An 18,743-nucleotide genomic window follows, 5' to 3' on the forward strand; every position below is an offset into this window, starting at 1 on the left:
TGACTTGGCTCGCCTGCTGCCTGGCGTCACAACACATCTGCTCACCTACGTCCTTGATCCTACAAGTGCCTCTCCGTACTCCTCCTCCTCATTGCTCCTGGGAGTTGCCATCAAAGTGTTCCCTTCAGTGGTGTCTGAGATGTTTCAGTCCCAAGCCTGTTTTGAACCCTTAAAAACTACTGGGAACACCAAAGAGTTGTTTTATGTGAATTCTGTCAGATCATGTTAGAATTGAAAAGCTAGTGATTTTAGAAATCATTACTCAACTTAATTTTAAAGTGAAAGTAATATGCTCATTAGGTATTAATGAATATTTGCGTGGGCCCAAGCAGAAGCACTTGAGAGGTTTGCTGTATTGGGTGCAGATCCCTCATGCCTGGCTCCTAGAAGCAGCTGGGTGCTGGGCTGTGCCTCTGTGTCTGACTCTGGTGTGTGGTCTTGGTTGCCATCCTGTCCAAGAGAACCCTGCCTTGCCTGATCTATAATGGGAAAGGAGGGAGGTTTTAACTTCTTTTCAGGTACTTGGGTCTTCTTGTAAGCCCCTGAAAGGGGGCAGCTCTCTGAGGGGGGTCAGGTGCAGGTCCTGAAATGCATCTATCACTCCTTGTTTTTGGCAGTGCTGGGGACAGAACTTAACTTAGGGCCTCACCTGTGTGAGGCATCTACCCCTGAGCTCCATCCCTAGTCCCTCTGTGAGCTTTTATAGCTATTTAACTATGTTCTATGTGTTATTTTGAAAATCAGGCATTGGCCATGTGGAAAATCTACCATATATCAATATATTTACTGGCAATATATTGCCAATCAGAAAAGCCTTAAGTTCAGGGACATCTTGAAGGTCTCAGTGGTTAATACAGGTGTTTGGGAAGTCTGACTTTTGCATGAAAGCATGGATCTTGTTTTCCGTGAAAACAGGCCCACTGGTTCTTCTGAATACAAAGACAGGTGGGTATCATTCTTCAGGTGGAAGGTGGTTTTCCGTGAGGAGCAGCCCTTTGGGACGACATCCGTGTGCCACACCAGGGCTCACTGGATGGCCCTTGTGATGTTCCAGGGCCAAGGCTGTCTACCCAGGCCAGGCAGTGAAATGGCCTTTGTTGTCTTCATTTGTAGCAGTGTGGAGTGAGGCCTGTCAGGTTGGCAGGCACACTGTCCTGCTTGGAACGGCTCCTTGTCCTCTGTCACTGCCCGCTTTATGCTGGGGTGCTGGCGTTTTTACCTGCTGTTTCTTTAGCCCGTTTGAGTTATTGTGAAATGAGTTTGACCACAGATCCAGTCCATGAGCCTTGAGGACCTGAGGGTCCATGGTTCATGCCTTTCAAGGGCCATTGCTGTGCGGTGCATAGGAAAGGTGCCCAGTGAACCAGATGGGCCCGGGGCTAGTCCAGCATCCCAGAAGTGGGTTCAGGGCCTGAGTGTGTGCTGTAGGTCTCCACGGCCTTCAGGCCTTCACTACCAAGGCTCGGGTGCTCAGGCCCCCCCGTGGCTGAGGAAGGAAGGCCACAGGTGCGTGGGTGGCTTCATGGTTAGCAAGTCCAGCCACAGTGCACAGAGCATACAGGCCCTAGCCAGATGCATTCTTCAACCTTGGGTTCCCAGCCTCCAGAACCAAGAGACAGACAACCCTCTGTTTTTAGACAACCCTCTATGGCATTCTGTCATAGCACGCAGCACAGAGTGTGAGATGGGTGTGAATGTCACTGAGCGTGGAGCCCATTGGAATGCCCGCTTGTGCCCTGCACACCTGAAGCAGTAAGTTGTGAGCCACCTCGGTGGTTAGTGGGCAGCAGGCAGAAAGGCAGTACTTCTTAAGAGCTGGCTTCATGTTATGAATAGGCAGACTCAGGGTCAACTCTTCTGGTATTATAAACATGATACATTGGGAAACGTGGGACCAGCCCTCCCATCCCGCTACTGGGACCTGCTGTCCTCGCCAGGTTCCCAGTCCTGTGTCTGTGTTCTTGTACCCAGAGGTTGGTACCAGCTGTATGGTCATGCTCCAGGACCATGGCTGCCACTGGAGCTGTGCAGGTCAGGAAAGTTGGCGGTGCCTGTGTGGCTGTAGCACCCAGAGTCCAGGACCTGCCTGGCTGTTGGCTGGTGCAGAGCGGTGCCTCCTGTGTGTCCTGTCTGGGGTGGTTGGAGAAGGGCTGCCTGGAGGGATTCCTCTCTGCTTTTCCTCAAGAGAAGCCTCTGGTGGATGTGAGGGCTGTGACTTTATCTTTGTGTCCAGTTCTATCTTAAGACTTTCAGGATGGCTGTTTGCAGAGAGTTGTCACAGAGTTGACGTCCCCTGCTGTGTTTCCTGTTGCATTTCTTGAGTGACAGCAGGAGGGGATACCTAGGTGGAGGAGATAGATATAAGCCCTGTGCTGCCCTTTCATAGGAATTTCTGTCCTGGGAGTGGTGGCAGCAATAGGCTTGTGTGGGTAGGAAGTGAGCTGTCCCTTAGTCGCTGACGTGCCACTGTGACCCGCATGTCCAGGGCAAGGATGTCTGAGCTCTGTGGCAGGAAGGCAGCGGGAGCTGTGCCCTGTGGCACATTTTGCAGAGATGCAGGCTGACTGTAGGTCTGCAGCAGGTCCCCAGCCTGGAGTCTAGCTCCCCTGAGGTGTTGCTGGGCTGGCTGGTGAAGCCATCAAGTCCTTGATGCCTCCTGTGGGTTTTTTTATTTTTATTTTTGGTTTCGAGTATTAAACCAAGGGGCACTCGACCACTGAACCACATACCCAGCCTTTTTTGTATTTTATTTAGAGACAGGGTCTCATTGAGTTGTTTAGCAGCCTCACTTTTGCTGAGACTGGCTTTGAGCTTGTGATCCTCCACCTCAGCCTCCTCAGCCCCTGGGATTACAGGGGTGCGGCACCGTGCCCAGCACCTCCTGTGGTTTTGAAGTACTCCAGTGCCATTGTCCTGCCTGGAGTTCTGCGAGTTGATATTATTTCTACAGATTGGAGACAGCCCTTTCCAGTCTTGCCTGTCCTGGGGCCCATCCTCCGGGTTGTGAAGGTGTACTATGGTCCCCTGCTTTTGTAGAGGGCTGGCCTGTGCCATGCAGATTACCCCAGCCAGCATGCTCCCTCCTGCCCCTCAGGACTAAGGCCTGCTGCCAGGTGAGCCTGCCACCAGCCTCCCTCCTTGCGCCCTGCGGTGGTCACCTGTCTCTCACTCTGCAAACACAGAGCTTTGGGTGTTGGGCCCTTGTATCCCTTTTTGGATTGGGAAGAAGTTTTGGAGGGGGGAGGAGGAGGAGGACAGTAGAAGGAAATTTTTCTTCAGTCGGTTCCCTTCCCTTTCCTCAGTAGCAGAATAGACTCAGCAGATGGTGTTGGTGGACAGTCCTCCATGGGTCTGGTGTTGGTGAGGATGTGGCAGAGCTGTACCTCCTGACTGCAGTGGAAACTCATGTGGGTGGGGGCGATTGTGCTTTCATGACACTTCAGTGGGTCAGTGGATTCTGTGTTTTTTCCCTCAAATTGCACATTGGTTTCAGAAGTCAGCCTCATTTTCCACTTTGATGGATGTGAAGCCTGCATCTTGACCCCGGAGAGTAAATGCTCGTGAGACCTGCCCTTCCTCTAGGGGGCACTCCATGTGCATCAGAGGGGTACTCACCATTCCTTGTTCTCTTCTACCAGTAGCCAGCCTGCAAGGGACTGGACTACACTGATTCGTTTTCCTTTCTCGTGACTACCTGGTTCTCATGGCTGCTCATGGGTCTGTATAAATAGGCAGTGAAGCATGAGTAAGAAACTCCCTCCCATTTGGTGTCAAAAAGCAGCACTCTAAGAAAGTTCCAGGTGGAGGCATCTGTACCTTTGACGAGCTCCTGCAGTCACTTGAATTGGCCTTTCTTGGTTTACTGTGGATTCTATCAACCTATCCTGGAAATGGAGAAGGGACTGGCATTTCACTAGTGTTGTCTTCCCTCAGTGACATACTGATCATGCTTGGGTTCATACTGCAGGATCCCCAGGAGAAACGTTCTAAGTTGGAACTTGGCTCCGCCCCTGTGGAGCCTATAGGACACCAGGTTCTCCTTGCGCTCCATTTGATGGGGGCAGCCCGAGGGTTGCAGGTCAGCACTCTGTTAATAAGTGATCCTTGCTTCTCTTTAGTGTTTTGCTTGTCTGGAAGCAGGGGATGAGGCCACTAGCAGACTATGATGGAAAGTCATGGGGCATCAGCTATGCATGCAACATAATGTCCCTCTTTTTTTCTGGTTGAGGTTCTCAACAGAACTTCATGATAGACATCTTACTTCATGATGGACATCTTTAGCTAGGGAGATTGTTCCTGCTTCCCATTGCTAGATGGTGCCAGTATTTGTAATGTTTCACCATCGGGTGGAAGGAGGAGTGTTCACCACGCATGTCTAGGCCCTGGCTGCTCCACCCCTGCCTCAGCCAGCGTGAGAACAAGAGAGCGGGACAGAGCCAGGCAGAGTTGCAGAAGGCTGGAGAGGGCATGCACCTTGGTTGTTGTGCCTGGAAGTACGGGCTCTGCAGACACTGAAAGGCAGAGCTCATCAGCTGGAGTGGAGCAGGAACACATCAGTTCTCCCACAGGCTTCTGTATCTGTCTTGTTTGTGGGAAACACTGAAAGAGCCAGATACTCTCACAAGTTCAGGGAGCATCTAGGCCATCCCAGGAGGATGATGATTTAGTTATTTACTCCTAAAAATTCAGAGGAGAGCTGTTGCAGTGAGTTTCTGGAGGAAGGTGAAGGTGCATGCAGGAGCTCACCTGCATGCCATCCACTGCCCAGCGAGGGCCTGGTCCACCATTACCTCAGTTACACCTGCAGACACACATTGGAACAGTGCTGCAGGGGTGGGGAGGGAGAGGTTGGCAGTGTTCTGGAAGCAGTGGAGAGTGGGCCATCTCATCCCAGAATCTCTTTACCGGCTCTCCCTGGGTGTTGGAGGAGGCTTGGCAGGTGGTGAGGGCCGTCGAGGCTGGGAGGGATGCCAGCATCTGGGGTTCTGGGAGCTCCTGGTGTAATCTTGGTCTCCCAACCCCCCAGGACTCAGAAGTCCCTCCCGAGTACAAGGAGTAGGAGGTGGGTCGGGCAAGCAGGAGCCCCTGCAGGTGTGTTCCCTTCACTGCTGGCAGGAGTGCCCTGCGACTTCACCTGGTAAGCTGTGGCCAGGGGCGGGGGTGAAGTAAGTGGAGGCTGGAGGGGCTTAGGCTCTGTGGGAGTGCACTGTGCCTGGCTTCTGGACACACAGGCAGGGGGTCGGCAGTTCCCTGTGCTTCAGCCATCTGGTCCCTCCTGGAGGCAATAACTGGCGCTGGCAGCAGAGGAGGCTGACTGTGCTCCCTGTCCTTGCATTCTGTCCCTGGGAACCAGCCCTCGCCCTGTCCTCCTTCCTGACTAGCCCTCATGCCCTACCCTGTCCTGCTCAGGAACCAGCCCTCGTGCCCCTTCTCCCCACCACACTCCTTCGGAAACCTGTGTCAGGTCTTCCTGAGAACTGAGCACGGTGACACCCAGTTGGACCTCAGACCTGGGCCAGGTCCCGAGGCCACTTGGGCAGAGAGGGCTAGGGTGCACAGAGGGGAGTGCCACGAAGGAGAGGCTTGCAGAGGCCTGGGCCTTGGTTGGTGACCGCCTGTGCTATGGGAAAGAGGCCCTGGTTTGTGCTGAGTGTCTGCAGCTGTTGGTGACTGTGGGGTGAGTGGTCAGTGTGTTGAATGTTGTGCCCTTGACAATGCCCTGGCATCCAGAGTGCATTTCTGGGAGTGAATCGCATAGTCTGACTTGGTCTCCCAACTCCCCAGGACCCAATAAGTCCCTCCCGGGTATGAACCTCAACTTCAGTAAGGAAGGTTCCTTCATATTCTGGAGTGTCTCCGGGGGCCCTGGGCCCGTGGTGGCATCCAGCTGTGGGCCTGGAGAACATGCCTGGGCGCTGCTGCTACCTCTGGCCTCAGCTGTCTGTCAGGATGGGGTGGGGTTTGCCACAGTTCACAGGGCCACAAACAGGAACAAGGAACGAATCAGTACTTCTGACCTCACTCTTGGGAATCTCACTATTTTGAAATTTATAAAATAAAAAATATACCCAGCCGGGCACAGTGGCGCACACCTGTAATCCCAGCAGCTTGGGAGGCTGAGATAGGAGAATCACAAGTTCAAAGCCAGCGTGAGCAACAGCAAGGTACTTAGCAGCTCAGTGAGACGCTATCTCTAAATAAAATACAAAATAGAGCTGGGGATGTGGCTCAGTGGCCGAGTGCTCCTGAGTTTAATCCCTGGTACCAACAAACAAACAAAAACCTCCAAACAGATAGAGCCTTCCGTTGGTGCTGCTTGCCCTGAATAACAGGAAGCCCAGCTCACCAATTGAGGAAGGAGCAACTAGTGGGGATGTTTTCGTTCCTCTCAGAGGGAAGACGGTGTCCCCTGCACTTTCCCAGAGCTGCCTCCACTTGGAGAGCAGCTGAGAACTTGTTGGAATGGAGGTGGGCCAGACCTGTGTGCACACCTGGTTTCCTCAAGGAGCTTCCTTGGGGTGTGAAGAGCTGCCGCAGTGCAGACCCAGGATGGGGACCTCCTGCCCCCAGGTGTGCCTCGCAGTTCATGCACGGGGGAGGTTGTTTGAGAAGATTTGCTAAAACTCGCTTTCCCTCTCTTAAGGCAAGCACTGTAAAGTGCAACAGCCAGAGCCTCGGAGCACCACCTGCCCAGGAAGAAGTGAAACCAAGCTCCAGGGCCTGCTGCTGCTGGAGAACCGAGCCTTCCTCTCCTACCAGCAGACAAGAGCAGCCGGTTGTCGGGTGGACCGGGTTATTTGCAGGACGTTTGCCGTATGGTAGGCAGGAACAGTGGCTTCACAGACCTTGTCCATCATACAGGGACTTTGCAGCAGGTCCATCCCGGGAGCACCACGTCAGACAGCAGTCAGCAGACCCACTGCGCAGGAGGGAGAGTGCTCAGGACTGACTTGGGACTCACAGGAGGGTTTGTGGTATGCCAGTGTGTGAAGTAGGGAGGACAGAAGCTTCTCTTGGGGAGAAGCAGGGACTCAGAGCTGAGTCCTCGTGCTTTGAGGACCATGGTGGTTCTCTTTTAACGACTGGCAGGCCCAGCTTGGTTGCCTCTCTCCTGAGGCTGCCCAGGCAGCTCCTGTCTTGCAGTGCCTGGTGCCCTGGCCTGTCCTTGGGCAGGGGCTGTCATGAGCACATGGTGCCTCTGTCCTGGCAGCTGAAGTCCAGGAAACAGACAGTGAGCCCTTGCTGGGTGGATGGCCACTACAGGCGTGTGCTGCCTGAGTGGCGACAGGAAGAGAGGTTGGGGCCAGGACGTGTATATCCAGGGCTACCTCCTTTCTGGATTGCAGTAGGTGGCAGTGTTGGGGACTCCCAGATGAACACTGCTATGCTGTTTCTGTTGACACGGTGGTGAGTGTGCCACACCATCCTTGTAGAACGGACATTCTGTGGTGGCAGATGGCTCCCCAGCCCCTCCCCGGTCCTGGTAGCACTGGTTCACTTTCTGTCCCTGTAATGGACTCTGGGAGCCTGAGGCAGCTGGACCTCACAGTAGCACTGCTTAAGAGAGACTTAGAAGTGACATGGCGGCAGGGGCAGGGGCTCGGGCTCCACCCGGTGCCAAGTCACGCACTTAGGATTGTTCTATAGGTGTCTTAGGACTGGGTGGGCTTTCTGCAGGCAGCTTTGGGGAGGACCAAAGAGAAGGCTGTATACAGTTTGACTCATGCTGCCCAGCACCCACACATTGTCCTTGGGGAGAAGTGTGCCCGGGCATGTAGACCTGCATGTGCTCAAGGACTCGGGCACACGCTGTACTGCCATGGGAGCCTACTCTGTTCTCACAGGCAGCTATTCATGCATTTGTCATTCCTAGGACTGCTTGGAACCACCCGGCTTCTCAGCATCCTTGTCCTGAGTGTTGGGTGCTACGACTTCCCGGCTCAGCTCCCTCCTGCTTCGGTGGCTCTGCATGATTGCTGAGAGGAATGTGGGGCTGACGTGACAGTTGCAGCATCTGGCTTCTCGTTACTAACCCTGAAACCTCTGAAACTTCACACAGGTCTTCATGGTGCTGGTGTTGGAGATTGCACAGTTCCAGCTGCACTGCCTTGAGCGCCCCAGTCTGATCAGCAGGCCGGTGCACAGACAGACGGTGCTTCTGCAAGTTGCTTTCTTTGAGTCAATTGTCTGTATTAAACATCTCTGTCTGGAGGAAGTGTCAGCCGGAGGTTTCACAGAGGAGGTGTTGGTGAGCAGCAGCTCTGTAGCATTGAGACTTTGATTCACTAGTTAGACAGGGGCTTTGGCTCCACCAGAGCTCTCCTCCGAGGTAGTTAGGGGCATGTCTAGTGCAGGCTGAGAGGAGGGACCCGTACGCTCCTCCTGCCCCTGGGTTGTGGGATCATGGGTGATTTGGTCCCCTGCACACCTGGAGGCACAGTAAAACAAAGGCCTGACCTTTGCCCATTTGAAGGACTGTTTATTTGGAGAGGAGTAAAGAGTCTGCATGTGCAGCATAGTAGGGTCCTGTCTTGGCTGTCCTCTGATGAGAGTCTTTGGGTCTTCACGCTGAACAGCGATGACACTAGCTCACCGGCTTCCTGGGCCACATCTCAGGCGACCTTCCTTCCATCTAAAGGTGCTCTTCTGCTGTCTCCCTGCTGGGGGATGCAGGGCACTTGAGCCACCAGACATGGAGGGCTGTCCAGGTTGCAGAGGTGTGCTAGGCTGCATCTCTGGCCGAGGAAGTAGATCTGAGCCTCCGGTGCTTTGCCCCCCTGCGCCAGCTCCTATGTCCCTACAGCTCTTGCAGGTGGGCTAGGGGATGGGGTGCAATTTCATGGAGGAGCCCAAAGTTGGGTGGCAGTGGGTTTGCCACCCAGGTCTTCTGTTGCCAGCCTTGGTGCTGTGGGCAATCACCCAACCTGCCCGTGCCATGTGGCAGTGATGACCTGCCACATGCTTCCTGAGGTGATGCTTTTGCAGTCCTCTGGCCTCCTTGTTTTATCTGAAGAATCCACTGAACTGCATCAGATCTTATGAGTATTTATTCTCCCATCTTGGCTTTTTGACCTGTCTCCTCAATAAAAACTCAAGGCAAGATTCTCTCTCTCTGTTTTTAAAATAAATATATTGAGAAGAGAAAAGGTGAATGCTAAATTAGAATTAGGGGTGTAGGAGTTTACAGTTCAGCTTTCATTCTCTAGTTCCCTGGATGGCCTGTGTCTCGGGCTGCCTATCATGACTTGGTGGTTCTGTGCAGCTTGGTTTCTGAAGTGAGGAGCCAATCAGCTCAGCCTTGTGGGACTGAGTTGGGCCACTCAGAAGGCTCAGTGGCCAGGGGGACTTTGGGCCTCCTGGCAGCCCAGCAGGCGGGCCACGCCTATGCTGACCCACTCCCTGCTGGCTTTGTTCTTCTGCTTCCCTGGCCTGGGCAGTCCATCCGAGTTGCTCGAAGGCCTTTGATCTTTTAGGCAGTTTTCAGCCCCAGCTGCACACCCAGTAAGCTTTTGAAAATACCAATGCCTGAGATTTACAAACTGAACTAAAAGTGGAGCTTCTGATACCTGCATTTCCTGTGCCTCCAGTGAATCTGGCATCAGTGATGGCACCAGAGGCCATCCTGGGTACTTATGGTTCAGTTATCACTCTGTTCAGGGAGGAGGGTCTCTTACCACTGGCCCTGGGCATGTGGAGTGTGCATTGGCTCCCCATTTTCCTGTAAGGGCCAACATGGCTCGCTGTGTGTCAAAGGATGCATCTAGGGGGCCAGTGGGGAAGCCCAGGAGTGGCGCTCCATCTGAGAGCAGGCCTGGCCCCTTCCCTCTTCCTCCTCCACGCAGGCGCACTCCTCCCTGTGACCCCTGCCCTAGGCCCTGTTAGTAGGCGCTGCCATAGGTAGGCTTGTGGAGAGGCTGCTGGGCCCTCTGAAGCCACTGTCCTGTCTGACTCAGAGGCAGGCACTCCCCTCACAGTTCAGGCGTGTAGGAATTGTTCTTCTTTAGAAAGCACCTGAATGGCTTTAACATGCAGAAGTTTGGCAGTCTGACAGGCAGTGCCAGGTATCTGCACAGCTCTCCTCCAGCACCCTTTGCAGGTGTTTATTAAGTTGCAAATCTTGTTTCTTCTCCTTTTCCTTTTAGAATGTGCTAAAATATGCGTAGTTGGTGGTGCTGCCCAGAAAGTGAGCGTGTGAAGTGCTGTCCTGTCTCAGTCTGCCTCCCGCCTGGCAGGGTCTCTGCACTGGGGATCCCCTCTGTCTCCCGCCTGGTAGGGTCTCTGCACCCAGGATTCCCTCTGCCTTGTGCCTGGCAGGGTCTCTGCACCCTGGATCTCCCCTGCCTCCCACTGGCAGGGTCTCTGCACATGGGATCTCCTCGCTTGGGTCTGATGGTGGATAGAGAATGCCAGCACTTTAATTTGTTTGTTTCAGAAGGCAGGCAGATCTTGCTGGTCTAATCCCTTCTCAGAAACTTGTGCCAGTCCTTCAGGGTGAAGGCATGTGGTGTTCCCATGATTGCCCTGGGAAATTCCTCTCTGGTGTCCATGGAGCAAGTGGCTATTGTCCATGATCCTCTCTCCCATTCAGGCACTTCCCTCATTAGGGTGCTGTAGTAAGCAGTATATTAGGGTCAGTGCTGTGGGGCCTTGACCTCGAAATTATGTGTCCTCATGCAAATAACTCCCATACTGATTTCTCTCTGGGCCGATAGCCAGGCAAAGCTTCTCTGTAGCAATGCTTGGTGGGTCCAAGCCAATGCTGTGGGATGGACCCCTAAGGTCCGTAACTCCTCCTCCTACTGGTCTTTCCTGCGCATGTCCTGGTGCCCCTCAGTGAGGACAGTCCGGCAATATTGAGCTTTTCCTGACTGCATTTGGGTCAAGAAAGCTTCCCATTTCTCCTCATGATGTTTCCACTGCCCTTTACCTTCTGGCTCTGTGAGTTTACTGCTCTGCCTGGACACTAGCTAGTCTGTTATGCCTCTCAGGCCCTCTCAGAGAAGCTAGCGCAGTGGGTGCTGTGAGTTGTGGGCTTCCTGGCCTGCCATGGAGAGGGTTAGTGGCTTCCAACCCTTGTGTCAGAAGTCAGTCTCCTGAGGCCTGTGTTGACAGGTCCTGGGCCCTCCCCATATCTTCCCCGGGTCCCCTCTTCTGACCAAATGTTGATTTGGCAGGGGTCAGGTGTGGGCTAGACCATCATCCCAAGGGAGCTATGTGTCTCCCTGTGACAGTGGCAGGAGGAAACCGTGGTCTGTGTTCACTCATCCCACTCCCAGTTAAAAGGCGGTTTGGCCTCCAGGTTGGGCTTCTGTGTGTTGGTCGTGTGCTGCTGTCTGTGGGTGTTGTGGTTAGCCCTGTGAGCTGGCGGGGTGTGAGTGTGTCTCCTCAGAGGCACAGGCCCATATCAGAACAGCTGGTCCGTCTGAGTGCCTCTGCTGATAGCATAGTGACCATAGATGTGCGTAGATTGTTTAGATAATTGAAGGCTGGCTTCCTGGATTTATCTATGTTCTGCCAGGATAGATGCTTATGGGGTTGGGAAGAGAATCAGGAGGGACATGGTGGTCCTGGAACCCTCCCCGTCACTTCAGAGGTGGTGGCCTTCCTCCAAGTGAACCAGTGAATGGAGTCACAGTCTGTTGGGGACATGGAAGGTACTTGATTAATGTGTCCTGCTTTCAAAAAGGCTCTTTTATGTCTGTCTGTATTCTAGCTTAAGGCCCTGTAGTTTTTTGTTTACTTTTTTCTTTATAAAAGTCTAGGCTATGGAATCCATTATCTCTAATGGGGTAGCTTTGTTTCTTTGTTCCGCAGGTTTTACTTCTTGGTGCTTATGCATCAGTGGTATCTGCTGTGGTCCTGGTCCCCTGTAAGCAGTTCATCCACACAGGTGTTGCTGACATGGCTCAGGGCTGGGTCACTGTGTTGCTTGTCTCGACAGAGTCTCCTGAAGACGAGGCTTCTGGCCCCATCCCAGGGCTGGTAGAAACAGGTGACAGTGGATATTCTCCTGCCTTTCAAGATGGCCGGTAGGCCGCTCCTTCCTTCCCCAGAAGATTGAACAGTATGTCTATGGAGTTCAGCCTTTTAAAAGAGATCAGTGATGAATAACAACTTGGAGAACCATGGTACAAAGATGAGGACTGGGTTAAACTGTGTGTCCCAGGGGCTTTATTAAGAGCCGTGGTGTATTCGATCCCCAGGGTGGAGCCGCTTCTTTGCAAGGTATTATTTGATTAAAGAAGCTGCTAATAGCCAGGTTGAGGATCTCTGACTAATTCCTGCTGTGGGGCTGGGAGCTGGGAGTTTGGATGTGTGTGACAGTCTGAGGACAGAAAGATGGGCCTGGCCACCAGGCAGCCACCAGTGTCTTGGACAGAACTTATTTTTTTTTTTGAACGTGAACTAAATTTCTTTGCTGTCAAGGAAGATGTGGCCAACAGCTGTATATGCCCTGGGTCCACATACTTGTGGACTTTTTTTGGCCCCTAAAGTCCTACAATTTTGTGTAGTAGAGCTGACAAATTAGGGAGTAGAAATCAAGAACAGACAGCTCGGCCAGCAGGGGGGAGTTTTCTAGAAGTTTCCCACTGAGGCGTGGGGGTTGCTCTCCTGAACTGTGGCTCTGGTTTCCCTGACAGGCATTCCTGGTCCCCTGTGTCCACACTGACTGGCCTGTGGAGCCTGGGCAGCAGTGGAGCAGGCGACTGGTCAGTGTGGACACAGAGCCTCACCTAGTGTGTGGCCAGCTGCTGCTGCGTGAACCTGTGAGAATCAGTGCACCTTGGGTGTGTAGCATTTGAGTGGAAAGGAAGCAGTCACTGCCACTACCAGCACTCAGGAGGAGGACAGCACTGGGAACGTCCTCCTCACCTCTCCTGTGTCCCTGTGCATGGATTACGAAGTCACCACTGTGCTTTGTGTGCATGTAGGTGTGTGCTCCTGAGGAACTCCAGCCTGGTGCAACTCAGTAGCCCATGTTCTTCGTCAACAGCATTCTCTGTGTTAGAACATGCGGCTTTTTTGTTTTGCAGAAGCTGACAGCGTTCTTGTCAAGAACGGACCTGGGTGCAAGAGGGTTGCCCTCGATGCTCCCAGGTTTGGTGTCTGCTCTGGAGCCCTGAGCACTCCAGGTTTACTAGGTCTAGCTGGGAATGCGGACATTTTTGCTAGTATTTACCCACATTGAGCTTCCCTTCTGTATGAAGATGTGGAAGGAAAGATTCGCTAGTGCCTTGTGGCTGAGTTCTGCAGAGTGAAACTGTTGGCTCAGGCTGCTGGGGCTGAGTCTGGGCTCCTTGGGTAAATCCAGATACTCTTCTGCTTCGCATAATTGTGATCACCCACCTGCCAGTGGATGAGGACTCTAGAGTGTGAAATTAACACATCAAGTGAATTGTATATCATGGTAGCCTTGGGCTGGTTTTTGCAAATTAAATTTTGCAGGAATTAGCCTCAGCCTTACAAAAGTAGCATTAGTTTAGGCTGGAAACCAAGCTGTTTCTGCAGCAGTTCCACCCTGAGAGGTAAGAGGTGGTTTGACTGGGATGAAGAGTCTTGTTGAATTGACTGTTCTTCTGTTTGGTAGAAACCACCATTGATCAAAGGTAACTGCCATCATAAGGCCTGACCCCCATGGGTGTGAAGAAGTGTACCCAGGGATGACCATCCAGGAGGTGGTCAGCCGGCAGAAACCGCCTCTTCCTAAGACTCCTGGTGAGAGTCCTTGTTTGGTGTTTGGGAAAAGATGGTTTTCTTCTCAGTGCTCTGAGGATGGGTCCATCTCAACCCTCTCAAGTTAACCACACTCATTGACCCAACTACTAACAGGTTAGTAATTTACAACAATGGACGTGGCCATCATGATCTGAGATCTGACCTCCTCTCAGCCCCACATTGTCTCCCTGAAGGTCAGGCGAGGTCTGCCATCAGAGCAAGGAAGAGAGAAATGGAGCAGTTGGACTCAGGCCTGCACTGCCCATGCAGTGGCCAAGGATTCCTCCCCTCTGGAGGACAGACTCCAATCCACTTGGGTTCTTTTTCCATGTGGCCAGTGTGCCTACTGCCTGTCCCACACTCCTCCCCTAGTCATGCGGTGGCTGATCAGGTAGTAGCTCTCAGGCCTGGGAATTCTTGCTCTTTGGAGTTGAAGTCCAGGGGCCAGAGGATCCTTTTCTCTATTTCCCAGTCCCCTGGGGAGTTTGCCTCAGATAAAGGCTCATGGCAGCTGGCGTCCTGGGTGGGGTTCTGTCGAGCGGGCAGGGGCTTGCCACTGTTTCCAGGAAGGTGGATTCTTTGTTTTGGCTGCTTCTCTGTACCAACACTGCTTTGCTGATGTGGAATAATGATTCATTTAAAAGTTCTGTGTCATTTAGATTTACGATGTTTCTGTCTCCTGCTGATCTGACTATGTCTTGGACTGGCACGGGGCATCTGGCTTGCTGGCAGGGTGTTGTTTCTTCATGGGCCAGGTTCCCTGTTAGAGTGAGAGGGCAGAGCATGGAGGAGGCGTACCTGATTCCTAGACCCTCAGCCCTGCAGGACAGGTAGGACAGATGCCATGTTGTAAGTGTAATGTTGGGTGGGGTCTGCCAGAATACAAAAGGCAAGACTGCAGCTTCCTGAATCCGTGAGATCGTGGAGGATACCACTGGATGGCAGGTGCTCTTGGGGAATGGGAGTTAGTGCCTGGCCATGGTTCAGTGGGGTGGGAATGGAGTGGTAGGGCCTGGTGTGCTGGGTAGGAGAGAGAGTGATATGATAGGGTAGAAGGAAACGCATGGGAGACACTGAGACATGCTGAGTACCTGCCCCAGCTGGATGTGACGTGACTTCAGGCGCTTGGAGCCTTGGCCTCTGGTCAGTCAGGATGCTGCAGCCATGTGCTGGTAGAACGAGCCTCAGGGGTGCTCACCCGGGAAAGGCACGTGGTGCTCTCTCTGTCCTGCCACTACCTTGCACACCTTACCTCCCGTGTCTGGTGGTGGACATGAGGCCAGCCTCGCAGATGCTCCCTCCTTCCCCAGAGGGGACTTGCTAGCACCTGCGGTGGCAGCTGCAGTGTGGCTGCTCTGCCCTCATGAATGCTTGTGAGTCCCCTGCGGGGGGGGTGCAGGTGCATTGCCCATGCTGGTTGCGGGATCTCTGCTGCCTCCCTTCTCTTCACTCTAGCTGCCGCCCAGGGGCTCTTCAGTGGCCTTCAGTCTCTTGGCCCACTGGTTTCCTCAGTCCTGTGCTCAGTGAGACATAGTATCTAGGTCTAAAAGTTTGAGGGAAATGAAGTGAGTTTTTAAGAGTCCTATTCTGTAACTTTGGGTGAGCTGTCCTGCCTTCTTGCCAAGGTGAAGTCTGCCCCAGGGCTCGCTGACCTGGTTTAGGTTTTCATCTGTGGCGAGAGAAGATGCCTACTTTTTCAAGGCACAGGTTGAAAGACTGTCCTGCTGTTGGAAGCAGCTTGGCTTCTCCTGGACAACAGGCCGACCTGACTGGTGGTTCTGAGCTGTGGGGTGCTGTCCTTCATGTTCGTAGCGCAGGAAGGAGCACATCTGCACATGTGGTACCTGGGCTGCAGAAATGCACTTGACCATCTTGTCACTGAAGTGGGGTAAGAAGAAGGGTTTTTTGAACCCTTTCTTTAAAAATGTGCATGTGGTGATGATCTGGTTCCCTTTACCTTTAGCAGCAGTGGCCACCAGAAACCTGGCATGCCAAGAGGAGAGGAGTCCTGAGTGCTTCCTGGTTTTCCTGGGTTGGCCTTGGGGTGCCTCTGGCCACACCCACTGAGGACCTGCTGGGGTCTTCCCAGGGCAATCCTGACCAGGCTGCCGTGGTCCTTAGCTGTGGGTTGTCTTCTGTGAAGGTGGCCGTCCTTACTTCGGGATGCCATCTGAGGACCTGGGGCCAGCATGGTGGTGAAGGCCTGTGATGGATCCTTCTTGCCCTCGGCGTGGCTTCCTGTGATGGACAGGGTGCAAGCTGGCTTTGTGCAGGAGTGGTTCTGGGCACTTCCCAGAACCCTGTATTCCTGCCCTTGTCCTCAGCTGCACTGAGTGGGCTCTCTTTGTACTCGGCTGGTGTTTCTGTGGAGTGGCTCTGGAGACCAGGTCTTTGCTGTGATGCATGCTGACTGCCAGGTGACATCAGGCTGTCAGGCTTTGTCAGGGACTGGAAAGGTGAATTCTGACCCACTGTCTGCTTTTCTGGCTACTCCTGGCATTTTGGTGAGTGCCTGCGTGTGGCAGAGTGGTTTAGGCTCTGTTCCTGTCTGTTCAAGGTCTGTCTTGGGCACTGCTGATAAGAACTAGGCCGTGGGCTGCAGTGGGAGCCGATGCCATCACCGCGGGGTTCCCGCTCCAGGCTGGCCTCAGGGAGGGCAAGCATGGCAAAGAGGGCAGACTTGGCCTTTCTTCCCTGGCCTCAGCTTACCAGGGAGGGGGTGGTGAGTCTGGAACAGTTTTCTCTTTTCTCCTGGGCGTAGGAGTGACGCAGCTGGGGGCTTGTTAGGTGGAGGTGTCCCTTGTCCTCAAGGTGTCCCCTGCCAAGATGAGCCTTTCAGGTGTTTGGGTTGTAACTATTTTTAAGTGTAAGCCTCTTCTAGAACTGAACGAGTAATGTCCATATTTAGCTGACTTGGCTTCTGGTTTTACTTCTATTCCATGGACAGTTATTATCAGGAAGCAAGCCAAATGCTTCACAGAGAGAAGCAGGTTGAATTCTGCTAACTACAGACGCAGGTGCTTGGTGTGCAGACTCCTTCACTTGGAAACTCACTCTTGGAAAGCATTTCCATGTTGTTATTTTAATAAAAATAATTGACCTTTTTGAGCCCACCCAAGTGGCCAGCGCCAGCAGCTGTGAAGACAGGTGCTCACCCAGCGGCTGCTACAGACCAGCTCCTAGAAGAAGCACCACCCATGTCTGGTGGCACGGGGTGCGTGCAATGCAGAAGGCCACCTCTGGGAGGATGGCCTGTGCCTCCCTCCCTAGTCTGGCGCCTTGCAGAAGCTATTGGAAGGAAATCTGTAGCGTTCTGAGAAGGAACAAAGGGTGCTGTTTTGAGGGACGTGTTGTGGAAAGAGTTCTCTTTTTGAAGGCTCTGGTATTTGATAGGCTGGATAAAAGTGTTGTTAAAAATAGGACTCCAAGTGTTTTGTTCCTCAGTGCCCCTCTGGCGCGGTGCCTGTGTGACCACTCACTGTGGTGCTGGGGCGTTTGTCCAGGGCCTGGGGTTTGGGCCTCACTTCCCTGGGTGGGGCACTGACTGCACGTTCCTCCCCCTCAATCCTTTCCTGGCCTCCACTGGTGGCTGCACTTGAGTGGCACAAGTGCCTATCACATGTCTTTCGCAGGGACAGACCAGAAGTCAAGGTAGAAGTTTAAAATTGAATTTATCCATTTTTGTTCTTAATTTTGGAGGAAACTCCTGCAGATGGAATGGGAAGCAGCGTGTGCTGCCTCTTCCTCCCCTTGCTGCTGGTTGCCTGTGGGCTTTAGGAAGGCCTGAGCGGGGCTGTCAGAGCCTGAGTTCTGTCCCTCTTAATCAGGAATAATGTGGAATAATGATTCATTTAAAAGTTCTGTGTCATTTAGGAAACTGGCCAGTCACTCAGTGGTCTCTCTAGTGCATGGTGACTTGAACGCATTGTCTGACTAAAAGGAATGCAGGCCCACAGACTTGAAGGCACTTCCTGCGTGGGCTTCACAGTGGACAGGGACCTGGCAGGTCTGCTGGGACATGTGCGAGGAGAGGGAGCACGTAAGCTGCGCCCTAGCCCTGGCTGCCTGTACCCTTGGGCAGTCTGGGCAGTCACACAGGTAGCAAGAGGCAGGGCGCAGCCGGCTACGGTGCCCTGGTCCCGTCCCATGCCCTGGTCCCATCCCGTGCCCTCATGCTATCTGCTCTGATCCCTCCCTGGCTCTGGCACCTGTGATTCGGCAAATGCAGAGTGCTCACCCTGAGTACCTCGGCCAGGGCCCCTGTCTCGGTTTCAGCTTTACACGTCATAGTCGAGAAAGCATGGGCTGCCTGATAGGGCTGTGGGTGGGCCTTTCTGCCGCTGTCAGCGAAAGCTACATCTAGTCAGGGCTCACCCCGTTAGGCTCTGGGCTGTGACTGGCACTCTCAAGGTGAAGGCAGAGTCCCTGTGCCTGGCTCTTACGGCCTAGCTCCTTGATGGACAATTGCCTTCGCAGCGAGACTCTTTCTGGTCACTGGAGCAGGGGGCTCAGCCACACCCATCTTCTCTCTCTCCTCTGGCCTTCTCTCGACCCTGCAGTTCCCACGGGTTTGTGCGAGTGCTGCTTGCTCCTCAGCTCCTATTGCTTAGATGCGTTTGGTGCCCCCTGCCCTGGATCCTCTCCCCCTGGGGGGTATAAGAGCACAGATGGGCCTGCATGCTGTGGCTGGAGTGTCTCTGGAGTGCCTGTTAGTCCTGGACCTGAATCCTGTCATCTTCACCTTCCTGCCAGTCCTGCAGGCTCCTCACTCAGCCACTGCCTCTAGATGACCCTCCCCTGAGCTTGCTCTACGCGCCACACCTGATGAGTTGCCCAGAGGCACCCTGACCGCATTGTCCACCCTTGTCCACCTTAAAAGCTTCTTGAATCTTTTAAATGACCGCTTGGGAAGAGGTCTTAGTGTTTTTGCTCAAGCTGTGCATCTGTTGAGTCTTCTTGGGTTGTCTCCTCCCCAGCAGAGGTGGCTGCTGGTCTGTGCTCTGCCCAGTACAGTGGTCGGGTGACAC

General features: G+C 53.4%; 1 protein-coding gene across 5 annotated transcripts in view; it reads left to right on the top strand.

Moving 5' to 3' along the window:
- Nucleotides 1-18,743, top strand: part of Sipa1l2 (signal induced proliferation associated 1 like 2) — a 134,873-nt gene that overhangs the window by 31,943 nt on the left and 84,187 nt on the right. Inside the window, exon 1 of one of the 5 annotated variants that reach the window (XM_026412518.2) lies at nt 6,644-6,818. The exons of 3 other annotated variants lie outside the window; for them this stretch is intronic. The gene's annotated coding sequence lies outside the window, so the exon portion shown is untranslated. Of the gene's footprint in view, nt 1-6,643; nt 6,819-6,898; nt 6,975-18,743 lie in introns of those variants that run through there. One more of the 5 variants, XM_026412526.2, reaches the window with a different exon arrangement.

Source organism: Urocitellus parryii, chromosome 9 (assembly GCF_045843805.1).
Source record: "Urocitellus parryii isolate mUroPar1 chromosome 9, mUroPar1.hap1, whole genome shotgun sequence".
NCBI lineage: Eukaryota > Metazoa > Chordata > Mammalia > Rodentia > Sciuridae > Urocitellus > Urocitellus parryii.